Source organism: Lygodium microphyllum, chromosome 18 (assembly GCF_053477565.2).
Source record: "Lygodium microphyllum isolate KBCC chromosome 18, Lygodium_microphyllum_v1.1.10, whole genome shotgun sequence".
NCBI lineage: Eukaryota > Viridiplantae > Streptophyta > Polypodiopsida > Schizaeales > Lygodiaceae > Lygodium > Lygodium microphyllum.
Window position 1 is genome coordinate 113,230,194 of NC_141152.1, and position 12,081 is coordinate 113,242,274.

Here is a 12,081-nt window from a genome sequence, read left to right on the forward strand (position 1 = left end):
GGGCGACTTCGTGGAGTCTTATCCTTCAGGATGGGGTCCTTATCTCCTAAGAGGCCTTACTAGTAATGAGGAGAATCTAGAAACTATGTGATGGGGCATAAACTTTACCCCGATATGCTGAATAGTTTGATAAGTGAGGCTACAGTTTTTTGTGCGAAACCGACCCTCTACTTGCAAACATCAACCACAAATCCAAAAAAAAAAAGAGAGGAAAATAAAAAGCAAACCAAGACCTTCCTAAAAGAAAGGAAGGAGAGCCTCCAGTTTTTGTTTTTTTCAAAGGAAGAGTTTATGGTAATTTGTAAAGCTAATAATGAATTAATATCGCCTTAACGAGCAAAAGGTTTAAGGGCGCCTTATTACCAATTACGTACTTTCCACGTAAGCATCCAGATGATAAAAAGGGAAAGGGTTTTCGTGACGTCATAAGGAGAGCCTGGAGGGGGGGGGGGGGGAACAGTGGCGAATCTTCTACGCTGCCACGTGGCACAATATGCATGCATGCGCCGCAAAAGGTCGTTTTACGTCCTAAGTAGCTGAGACACACGATTGGGCCAGAGCCCCCGCCAGTCTCTGCACGACACGTGGCAGAGGGGGATATCTTGGTCGGATCAGATCGCGCCGATCCAGACATGTCGGGGGGCGGGTATATTCCCTTTGGTTACGGAATCCTAAGATTCTCCAGAATCTTAAAAGCCTCCATCATCAGTTAATTAATTATTTGCTTTGGATGGTAGCTGTCGGACAGCGGATCCTCATGACGACACGTGGCCCAATCAGGCTCTTCTTCTGGGATTTCCTGCTTTGCTGTGGGCAAGTGGCAGAAGCTGGTACCGTGAACGTCATGTCCCGTGTGAATATTATTATATATATATATATATATATATTTATAGTTTATCCACTCTAATTAAAAAGGGCGGATTAAACAAGGGGGCCAAGGGGCTACATTCTGATGTATCATGTCTCTCGTACTGCTATAATGATAATAAAGCTATCCCCCTTTTACACCCGGTCTAAGGGTTAAAAAGAAGGTGCCACAAGCAACTCACTTTACTTGCTATATTCCTTAGAATATGTGGGAGGTACTAGATGTGGCATGTCCCGAGAGAGAGAGAGAGAGAGAGAGAGAGAGAGAGAGAGAGGCCCTTGATTCTCCTTTCTGTGTAATTTTTCCAAATAATGCAGTTATACATTAAATCAATGAAAATTTGCATATATGGAAAGATGAGTAACCCATATGCCAAAACTCATCTGCATCTATGTAGATGCTTAAAGGCTATTTAAAAAATGGTCTCTTGCGACCCAAAAGCTTCAGAAGAGTTAGTATTTCCTCCTTACCATTCTTGATAATGCTTTCCGATGAGACTTCCTTCTCTTTTCTCATAACCACTCTATTCTTATTGGACCAAATTTGCTTATAGAGAATAGCGCTAATTATATTCCAGACTCTAAGAGTCCCTTCATCCACCTCCCCTTGTCTCCAAATAGGGTTGTTCTCTTCATCCAATCTATCCTTTTGGCCTATTTTACATGCATAATGATATTGAATTACAAGAAAATTAGAGCTTATGTCATGGACTATCAAGGGTCACTCAATACCCTTGACAACCAACTCAAGAATTTGGTCCCTATAAGGTTGTCCCACCAGTGTCCAAACAAGAAGGATTGTAATGTCTTCCCTTTTTGTAATTTCAATTTAATATGTTTCTCCAAAATACCATAAAGTTCATGTCATGGCCATAAAGCTAGTTGAATTAGAAAACCCCATTCACTTAGACTTTGTGTCCTAATGCCCATTTGGACACTAAAAGCACACGTTGTACTTATGGTGCTTCAATGGTGTATTTGAAGATGATGAGGCTTCACAATGTCAAATCTTCGGTAGTTGCCTCTACACTATATCATAGGTTGATCCAAATCTAAGAGGGAAAGGTAAAGGCAAGTGGGCATAGGCATTTAGATGTATATACAAAAACTCAAAGTTGACCCAAAGAGTAGCCACCCTTGAGTAACTCGACTATCCTCAGTAACCTGATTGAAGATTACATTGATTTTGTTCCTTCCATTATGCATGATTCATCTAATGTGGCAAACCTTTTATCTTGCATATACATTGATGGCCTCTTGATTATGCTCAATCATCGAGGCAATGCCATTTTCATTTTCATGGTTTTGATAGTGCCATTAAGGCTAACAATCATGCGTTGTCCTATTTGTGGATATGCCTATGTGGGATGCCCACACCATTAGCTCAAACCATGACTACACTAGCCATTGTAATTTGGGTTTGCAAAATTTAAGTTGATATAGATGCTAAGCTATGAAAAACTTTAAGTTAGAAGTTAAGAAAGTAAAATGGTTTCAAGGTAGGGCAACAAAATGTTTGGCATTTACTTGGTTCATTTCAACTAAAAATGCCACTCAAACATTTATGTCTAGCTATTAATGTGAGCATATGTCTTAATGGTTTGCATCGAGTTTCTTATTGAATTAAAAGTGTCATCAATTTAGTTGGATCATTGAATGTTGAGCCACTTTTGTTGTATGTGTCACAATTAGACAAATGATGAAGTTCACTTTGAATCTTGGATCGTACTTGTACTTGATATGGATGGTTAGACCTTGGCACAAAGTCAAGCTACTTTGTTGTACATGTCATGGTTAGACAAATCAATAATTTCACTTTGAATCTTGGATCTTACCTTGATTAGTGAATAATAGCAACATAGCTATCTTAATAATGACTATAGGATCAATAATTGATATATCACATAGTGATGCTCATGTCACGTCATGCATGGATTGCCTTTTTTGGATTGATGTTGATATTGGAAAGAACATTTTTGATTGAAATGGCATCATTTGTCTTATCAGCAAATTCATAACTTTAGATGCAAGAATTAACACCATCCATAAGTAAGATACGGTTCAACATTAGCTTCATTCAGTAAGTGTGAAATACTAAATCATTGAGCAACTAAGGTAAACCATTTGGGATGCTTCCTTCCTTGAAACTTGAAATTAATACATTAATCTTATCAAGATGGTAAAAATACCTAGATTCATTAGCAAGTACCATCATTATAAACTCACAATCATGCCATACTTCTAAAAATATTTCTATAGACCATCATTATCACCTAGAGGAAAATGTATCTAAAACATGTTGGAACAATTGCATTATTAGTTTCATAATTGTTTGTTTCGTTAGATATTTGATATTTGGGTAAAAGCATGCTAGTGTGTATATACTATTGGCAAAAATAGTATAAAACTTTAGTACTCATTTAGTTCTAAAGGTACTCTATTGCCAATAGGTGCATGCACTTTTTAGTCAACATTCATGGGATAGGGTACAAAGGTACTTACAAAGTGCTAAAATGCCTTGCCCCACAACTAGTTTTAAAATCTCCTTCTAGCACTACAAAGGTATAGTAAATAACTGTGCCAAAAAGAGTACTAAATGGTGTACTACACTGTACCCTACTTTCACCCATTTCATGCTTATAGTTTCTTATGTTGTGTATCTATGATAAGTTCTATTTTAGCTATGCCACTAGATGTTTTTTCATTTTATAATCTAGCAAATGACATCAACAAATAAAGCTACCTCATCCAAAATGAGAGGAAAGACTATGGTCCAAAGAAAGACTCCATAGTAAATGTAAATGGCAACTATCAAAGATCGACAAGTAACTTGTGTGATGGTTCTAAAGGGGGTGCAAGAAGAGCACGCAAACACTTCTTGGAAACTTGATGACAATTTTTTTGATGTTGGAAAATCTAAAGCTCCAAACATAGCCATATGTGCTAGCATTTTAAGAAAACTTGAAGAAGAAAAGGAAGACCAAGAAAATCAAGAGAAGAATCATGAGGTCAACTCACTAATGATGGTGACATTGTGTTAGGAACTCTAAGGAATAATCTGTTACTTGTTCTCCCATTAGACCAAGAAAAATAACACATTTAGACCTACAAATACACCAAATTTGGATTGCAAATAAATATATGTCAATCTTCATTGGATGAATCAATTCAAACTTATAAGTTACAAGACTTTCAAGAATTGATGGCATAAGAAATGTACATCTTAGTTATTCATTGTCCATATTGACTCAAGAAGTGTGGACATCATAATGGAGAAATTCATATTGTACAAGCTTCTATCCTCCCTCATACCACACTATTCAAATATTTTTGCTAGATACAAAGATTGTTAAGATCGAGATTAGATGGATTAAAAGTGGTAAATATATTATCCATTTTCTTACGATGTCATTGAACAATTTGATTCCCAAAATGTATGTAAGTTTTCATGGACAATGCAAAGAGCCATGGGGGAGTTGGTTGAATAATTATAACACTGTATTGTTGCATTGCACCCACAATTATATGCATAATACTTTAAGGGAAAAAGCAACCATGGATTTTGTAATTTTATGAAACAAAGGTAATTGGAAGATGAAAAAATATGTCTTAAAAATGGTTGCTTGAGTGTCTTCACCAGTACTTTAGTGCCACAAAAACAAAAAATGACCATTATGATGAGAAATATGTGAAAGTGTCTCCAAAGTGGCACCATGAGTCTACCAGCAAATATGTTAGTGCTGTAAAAATGTCAAATGACCATCATAATGAAAGAGATGAGTTAAAACCACTACCTACATGTGTGATTGTTGGTCGTTACCATGGAACAAATAGAATGCAATCTTTTTGTAGATGACAAAATTGATGTTGAAGACTACAATATATTAATTGATATTGTGATTACTAGTGCTTAGAGTCAAATGACCTATCACATTTATCTTGTAATAAGAGCTTATGTTTAAGTATTTTTGCATTTCATAGGTGACTAGACATGCTTTGCACAAAATATATGTGATATGCATCATGCATAATGCTTAATAGGTTTGGGATTGAGAAGATGCTACACAATGGTAAGACCATTTTAGTGCAAAACTCACAAAGTAGGCTTGGTTGCACTACCATGGGGTGGCTATAGTTTGCTTGTTTTGTATATTTGCTAGTGAAAAAAAACTATTGCTTGCTACATGAAAGCTTCCCTTAATTTGCAAAAAGAAAAGGGACATTAGGCCTCACTCCATTGGGTGCATGTCTTGCTTCACGCTATTCTCACAAAACTTAGTCATAAATGTGTATGTAGGTGTATACATGTGTTTGTATATACATGCCATTTTTTCTTTGAAGAAAATGTAAGTTCAAAGAGATTAGAATGCCAAATTGTTTATGAAAATGGGAAAACTAGCTTTGGCATACATTTAGACAAGTTGTCCTAAGCTAAATGGGAACATTATAGAACCAATAAGTATGAGACAATTCTCTTTAAAAAAAGTTTGTTTTGTATTCCATCTTTTGTAGTCTTCTATTGGGCTTGTATGGCAAATGCAAGATGCAAATAATAGGTTTGTTGGATATACAATTTTTTAAATTTTTTTCTAAAGCTTATTTTGTCAACTTAGAAAGCAATTAGGTGTTCCTAGACTAGCTTTTCGCTATTTTTAGCTTCCCAATCAAGTGACAAACAACCCATCTTTTCATATTTTATGCAAAAGTGTGATGTCGAGGTTATCAACTACCCTTAGATGCTTCTTTCAACATGTCCTGGTAGCTAAAGGGTGGCTCTCCTAAGTGCAAGATAATAGCTGTGGAGGAATTTCTGTTTGGATTCTCAAACTTTGGATGCACTACATGTGATTAGAGCATTTTGGGATGTTTTAGTTTTGATATAAAAAATGAAAATCAATGTGATTTTACAATCTTTTTGACACCTTTCAAATGGCATAGAAAACTCTTTAAAAAGTGGTATGCACTTATGGGAATGGGATGAGGCAAGGTGATGTAGTGAAGGAGATGAAATCAATCACCTTGAGTGGGGTTCTAGGATGGTTCTAGAGGGTTGGTCGAGGTGTTTTGACTGTCTTGAGAGGGTTGTCTAAGTCTACATATTGTGTATGGACTATGTGTAGGTCATTTTGGGGTAAAAACTCAACCAAGGAGATTACCTTGATCAAGGTGATTGGATGTCCATCAAGAAGGTGAATTAATAAAGATAATGGATCACCCTTGAGTGTAGGTGGTGGATGGTATGTAGGGTGTAGTCAAGGTGTTGGATCACTTTGAATGAGATTATTTAGCCAAGGAGAATAATATCCTTGAGTGTAGATGCTATCAAGGAGAAGGATCTCCTTGAGTGTGGATGCCATCAAGAAGAAGGATCTCCTTGAGTGTAGTGTGCAATATGCAGCATGCAAATGGTCTCTGTGGTGTAGTAAAATAGGTCCAATGGAGGTGATGCATCACAATCAAGATGAAGGATCACTCAAGGTGATGAAAAACTAAGGTGATGGCACAAAACTAGTCAAACCGATCCATTTCAAGGCCTAGACATGCCTGTTTTGGCTCAAATGGCATCCATTGGATTGGCAATGATTAGTGGGAGTCCCCAAGATATTTGCCTTGTAATGAGTGTCACTCAAGCATAAAAAAGGAGAGGTTTCAAACCTCAAAAGTAGCAATTATAGTGATCATGCATACAATTAAGGTGATCAAATCTATCCTTAGAAAGATGCTCTATAGGTGTTTGATGGCTAGAATGCACCATAGAGATGGTTCCAAATGCATAAAAAACCCTAGCTAGTATTCAATAGGCAACTTTCAAGTTGACTTTTAGGTTGATTTCCACCAGTTGAGGTGATGCATTCAAGAAGATACACTCAAAGAAATGTAGACACCACCTTCCAACTTGGCGCGAAAATGATGTTTGTAGGATGCTCCTGCTAGGGTGCTTTCTTGTGAGTTTCTAGGTACAATGAAGAATGGTTCCATGCCATGCCCAAAAATCATGCAGTCAAGGTATTACAAGAAACAATGGAGGAGATGAAGTTGGACACTTGTCAGATGATGTCAATCTCTACCATGCATGTAAAGTGCTTCAAGTACTATTGATGTTAAAGTGTTTGTTTTAAGCCCAAAAATCAATAGTTGAGGTGATGACGGCTACTATATGATTCAAATGCATAAAACCTTACCTATCCAAGCATAGTGTAGTAATTTGAACATGTTATAGACCATAAAAGTTGATGTCTCTTTTCCATGTGTGGTTTTCATTCTACATGATTATGACTCTATCGACATATGGATTTGCTTGTTGTAAGTTTTCATTTTACTCTCATAGGATTTTGCACATGTGCATGTATAATGAATAGAAAAAGTAAACCTAAAATGTGACTTTGAAAGACTTTAAATTTTCATAGGACCAAACTCTAATCTCACCTTTTACTATTATTTGTATGTTGTGGGTGTTTTACATTTGACTCTAATTTATAGTGGACTAGCTTCGAGAGTGGAAAACAAATAAAAATGAAATTTAGAAAGACATTTAGGCCTCAATATCTTTGAAAATTTCTTGATTGCCTTTCTAGGCCTCATCTTAGGATCTCTTTGCTATTTTCATCTAGTAACTCATAATGTTCTTGGCAATATCCTTCATACTTTTGACTCTAGCAATTGCAATTTCTAGAAATTCACTATTTTTTGCAACTATTACTTTTAGTAGCTCTAGAAGTGGAGATAAGGAAGCAGCGTGAGTTGTTGCTTGCGTTGAGAACCCACAGTGTACAAGCACAATACTATTGTAATGAAAGTGACTAGTGCTAGGATTTTTTATTTCTTTCTTTGATTTGTCATATGTAAAAGAGAGCATACCACTATGGTAATGAAAGTGGCCAGTACTAGGATTTTCAATCTCTTTCTTTGATCTATCATATACAAAAGAGTGCCTACAGGTGTGAGAGTTAGGGAAGGAGGTTGCTGGCATATACCTATTTTCTTTCTACCACTTGTAGCTACTTATTGGAGTCACATGGCTCTAATACCGGCTTTAATCATATACAAGTGGACACGTTGAGTGCTTGAAATGATTGTGTTTTGTATTTTTTTTGATGTCATTTATGTTATAAGTGTGTTTTATGAGCCTATGGTTTAATATGTACATTGAGGTATTTTGAACATTTTTGGGTAGACTTCTTAGAGTCTTGAATGACTTGACGTGTTATCCTCTTGGTTTGAAGATACTTTTGCTTTATAAATTAAATTTATGAGCTTTTGTAGTGTTTTGGATGGTTCTATTTGGTATTTATGTGTGTTAAATGTTCGTACCCAAAAATCTTTTTCAACTTAGTCTTTCCCTCAACTCTTTCTTAGTTAAAATAGAAAAATAATTTTAAGGAGACAAGACATATCACAAACTAGGTGCAACCTTTCCCCATGCTTGAGACAACTATTTCATATATGATCTTATGTCCAAAATAGCAATCCCTTTCTATAATGCTTAGCCCAACATCGCAAACATATCATTCACTTGTCCTTACACATCACTTTAGTCTCAAAACAAATATAATTAGTGTGAGAATCAACAAAATAAAATGTTTTAACCAACATTGAAATATCATTTAAAAATAATAGTTGGTCTCAAAGATAAATAATCAAGGGATACTCCACAAGCACTTGACTATGAAGAAAAATGTCAAAGAAGAACTCTTAATGCACATAAATACTAGTACTAAATAAAGAGAGCGCAATAGAGTCACAAAATAATCCATAAGCACTTGACTATGAATAAAAATGTCAAAGAAGAACTCTTAATGCACATAAATACTAGTACTAAATTGATCCACCTACACAACAGTAAGCATATTGTGCTTAAAATGGACATGTATCTTTATCAAATTTTCAATGAAGCGATAACCATCTAAGGTTGCCATTCCCTTTTAGAATGTGCCTTGATTCATAGAAGGAAACCATTTAATACCATCACCACTATAGTAATTAAAGAATGTTGATTTTGTGACTTTATTGCACTCTCTTTAGTTCTAGTACTTCTCTAAGGTTTTATAATCCTTATAAGATTTCATACATAGGGTGTGCACCTTAAGATTATTTTGTGCCTTGAAAAAGGGTGTATGTAGTATCATTTCTAGCTAGTTAGCTCAAATGGAAGCTTCTTGAAGACTCAAGTAAAGATTGAAGTGACATGGCTAGTGTACAACGTGAAAGGGTACTATAGTGACTATGGTGACTTTTCATACTAGGATATACCCCTTGAGAGTGTCTCCATAATTGATAATAAAGTATTATTGATTGATCTATTTCGGAAGAGATGTGTGAGTGATTTTCATAACAAGAGATAGCCCAATTTTACTAAAGTTTGGTATCTATGAGAGAGATTATATGAGATGAGGAGTAGAAGACAATTTAATGTTATGAACAAGGGAAATTTTCATAGATCTAATTTAATCATGATGTTTGTATTTCTTCTTGTGAGCATGTTATTATGATAATGGAGATGAAGATGTGTGATAACAAAGAGAAATCCATTGGAAAAGTACATGACATGCCATGATTCATTATGTTGCATAGTTCTTATTGTCATTATTTTCCTTAGTTTTATATATTATAAATAATTTAGGTATTACTTTTTGGTGTCACAAGATAGACTTGTGATAGAGAGTGTTACCATATTTTGGCAGTGATATGTTTGAACACAATTAGGACATTTAAGGTAAATTTTCCCTCACTAGGAGGTTTTCCCCCTATATTTGTATATTTTTATCCACTTTAGGGAAAACTTAGACCGGTAAATCTTTTATATTGATGCTTCTCAAGGTATCATACAAAAGTGTGCTCTCAGGCTTTTCCTTCCCCAAGTTGTGTGCGCATATTCTTGCAGCCTTAAATCCAACATTTGATATCACAAGAGACTTTGGCTTCTTAGGCAAAGTTTTCAATAATAATCTTTGATTTAGTTCCTCTAGAATTTAATGAATAATCATAGATTGAGTTGTTGGAGATCAATACTCCACCCCTCATGTAACTACATAGGTAATTGTTGAGTTTATATTTATGAGCCCCCCATATGAGGAGAATGCATGTGTAAGTAGTACATTAACCTAGTAGGTCCCAATCTTAACACTAGATAGTGATCGAGTGGTGCCAAATAGTAGAAATTAACCATTATAGGGGTTGGCATGTTGCTACCCTGACTATATGCATGTGGAGAGTCATTACTACACTAGGTCCTTATTTGGAGGCCCTATCATGGTGTGGCTTTTCCCACTAGCCTTCTTGGGGAGAGTTGTGGAGGGGGGGTGGAGTCCCTCTCTATGGAGGTCTTGGGGGGTGGGGGGGACCTCATGCCCTTGGTTTGAAGGTCAGTTACATTAAATATCATGTCTAAATTGTGGATCTATTGAATATATAATCGATGGTCAATTTTTGTTGCATGCCCAAACAAAGCATGCTTACAACACTCTATTTAGTATTTCAATTTGTGGCTTGTTTTGGTTGCCATAGCCACACTTTTTTTAATACACTATCTTTGCTCTTATCTATTTCATGTGTGCTATCAAATCTTTCTTACAAAATCATACAACATGGAAGCATCAATTTCCTATTGTACTCTTTTTAATAGAAGCACACAATAGGGAAGCATCAACTCTCTATTGTACTAATCTATAATAATCAAAGGTTTTGATTATCTATATTCTCAACTTATTACTTACAAATTTCATGTAATTTCTTGTGTCCTATTGTCCTAGATGGTATCAAAGTATTGGCTATAAGCAAGTAGATTTGTGAGAAATTTGTGAGATTTGGAGAGATGGCATAGCTTGATGCGAACCTACCTTCTTGTGTTTGACTTCCTACATGGGGGAGTGAAGGGAAGCTTGATGGCACAAACTACACACCATGGAGATTTAAGATGAAGGCTATATTAAGTGCTAATGAGCTCTGGGATACTATAGAGGGTTGATATATGAAGCCCGTTCGACACCCAGATCCCAATGATCCATAGCAGCCAAAGAGCCAAAATGAATCTTCCTTAGGTATGGTGAAGATTGAAAGGGTTATTGAATCAAAAACCCTTTTGAAAGGAAGATAATCATAAGTCATAATGTGGTACTTGTTGAGCAACCACATCAAGTGGAGGTGGAATATTCTTCTTTAGACACCTAAGAAATTAGCCACCACAACTAGTGGACATAGGACAACCAACCCCTATGGTACTTAGGAGGCATGAGAAACAACATGATAAGAAGAATGAGATTAAGGAGCTTAACACAAGGAATCCATTGCCTAAGTGGGTAACTTAGCTCTTGGATGGCAAAGATCCACTAGTAATTCAAGAAATTTAAAATGTGCCACACTAATCCAAGAGGATAGAGTTCAAAATCATGGTAGCATTAAAGAGGCTATAAAAGATCCAAAGTGCATGAAAGCTATGCAAGTAAAATTTGATTTGATCATGCATTATCACACTTGGGACATTCTAGATCATCCAAAGAATTTCAAGATGCTTGGCATCAACTTGGTCTACAAAGCTGGGTACAAGGCCAATGAATCATTAGACAAATATAAGGCATTACTTGTAACAAATGGATTTGCACATATACAATTGACTACAAAGACACTTTTTCTCATAGATCTAGTTTTGACTATTGTCCATACCATTCTTACCCTTGCTACTCATGGGTGGTTGATGATGTAGATCTATGTCAAATTAGTATTATCAAATGGATATCTCAAGGAGAAAGTGTATATATGGAACAATCACCTAGTTTTATAGCTCCATGTATTAAAGACAAAGGTTGCAGACCTCACAAGGCATTGTATGGGTTGAAATAAGCACCACATATGTGGCATGAGTGAATTGATAGGTACTTGATAAGTGTTTGTCTTAAAATAAGTCTTTATGATGCTAGTTTGTATGTGTTTGAGGAGAATGGCAAGTACAAGCTCATTGTAGTATTTATGAATGATCTCACTCTTACTGGAGATCATTATGAGAAGATTTCTTAGACAAATGAGGCTCTATACAGTGAATTTGAGATGATTGATCTTGGACTTATATACTTCTTAAATTAAAGTTTGAATCAGATAGGATCTTCATCTCTCAAATGAAATATGGTAATGAGCTCCTAAACACATTTGGTATGGAGTATAAGACAATGGTTGCTCCATTCGAAGTCAACTTGAAGCTTTCAAAAGAAGATGTATCTACAT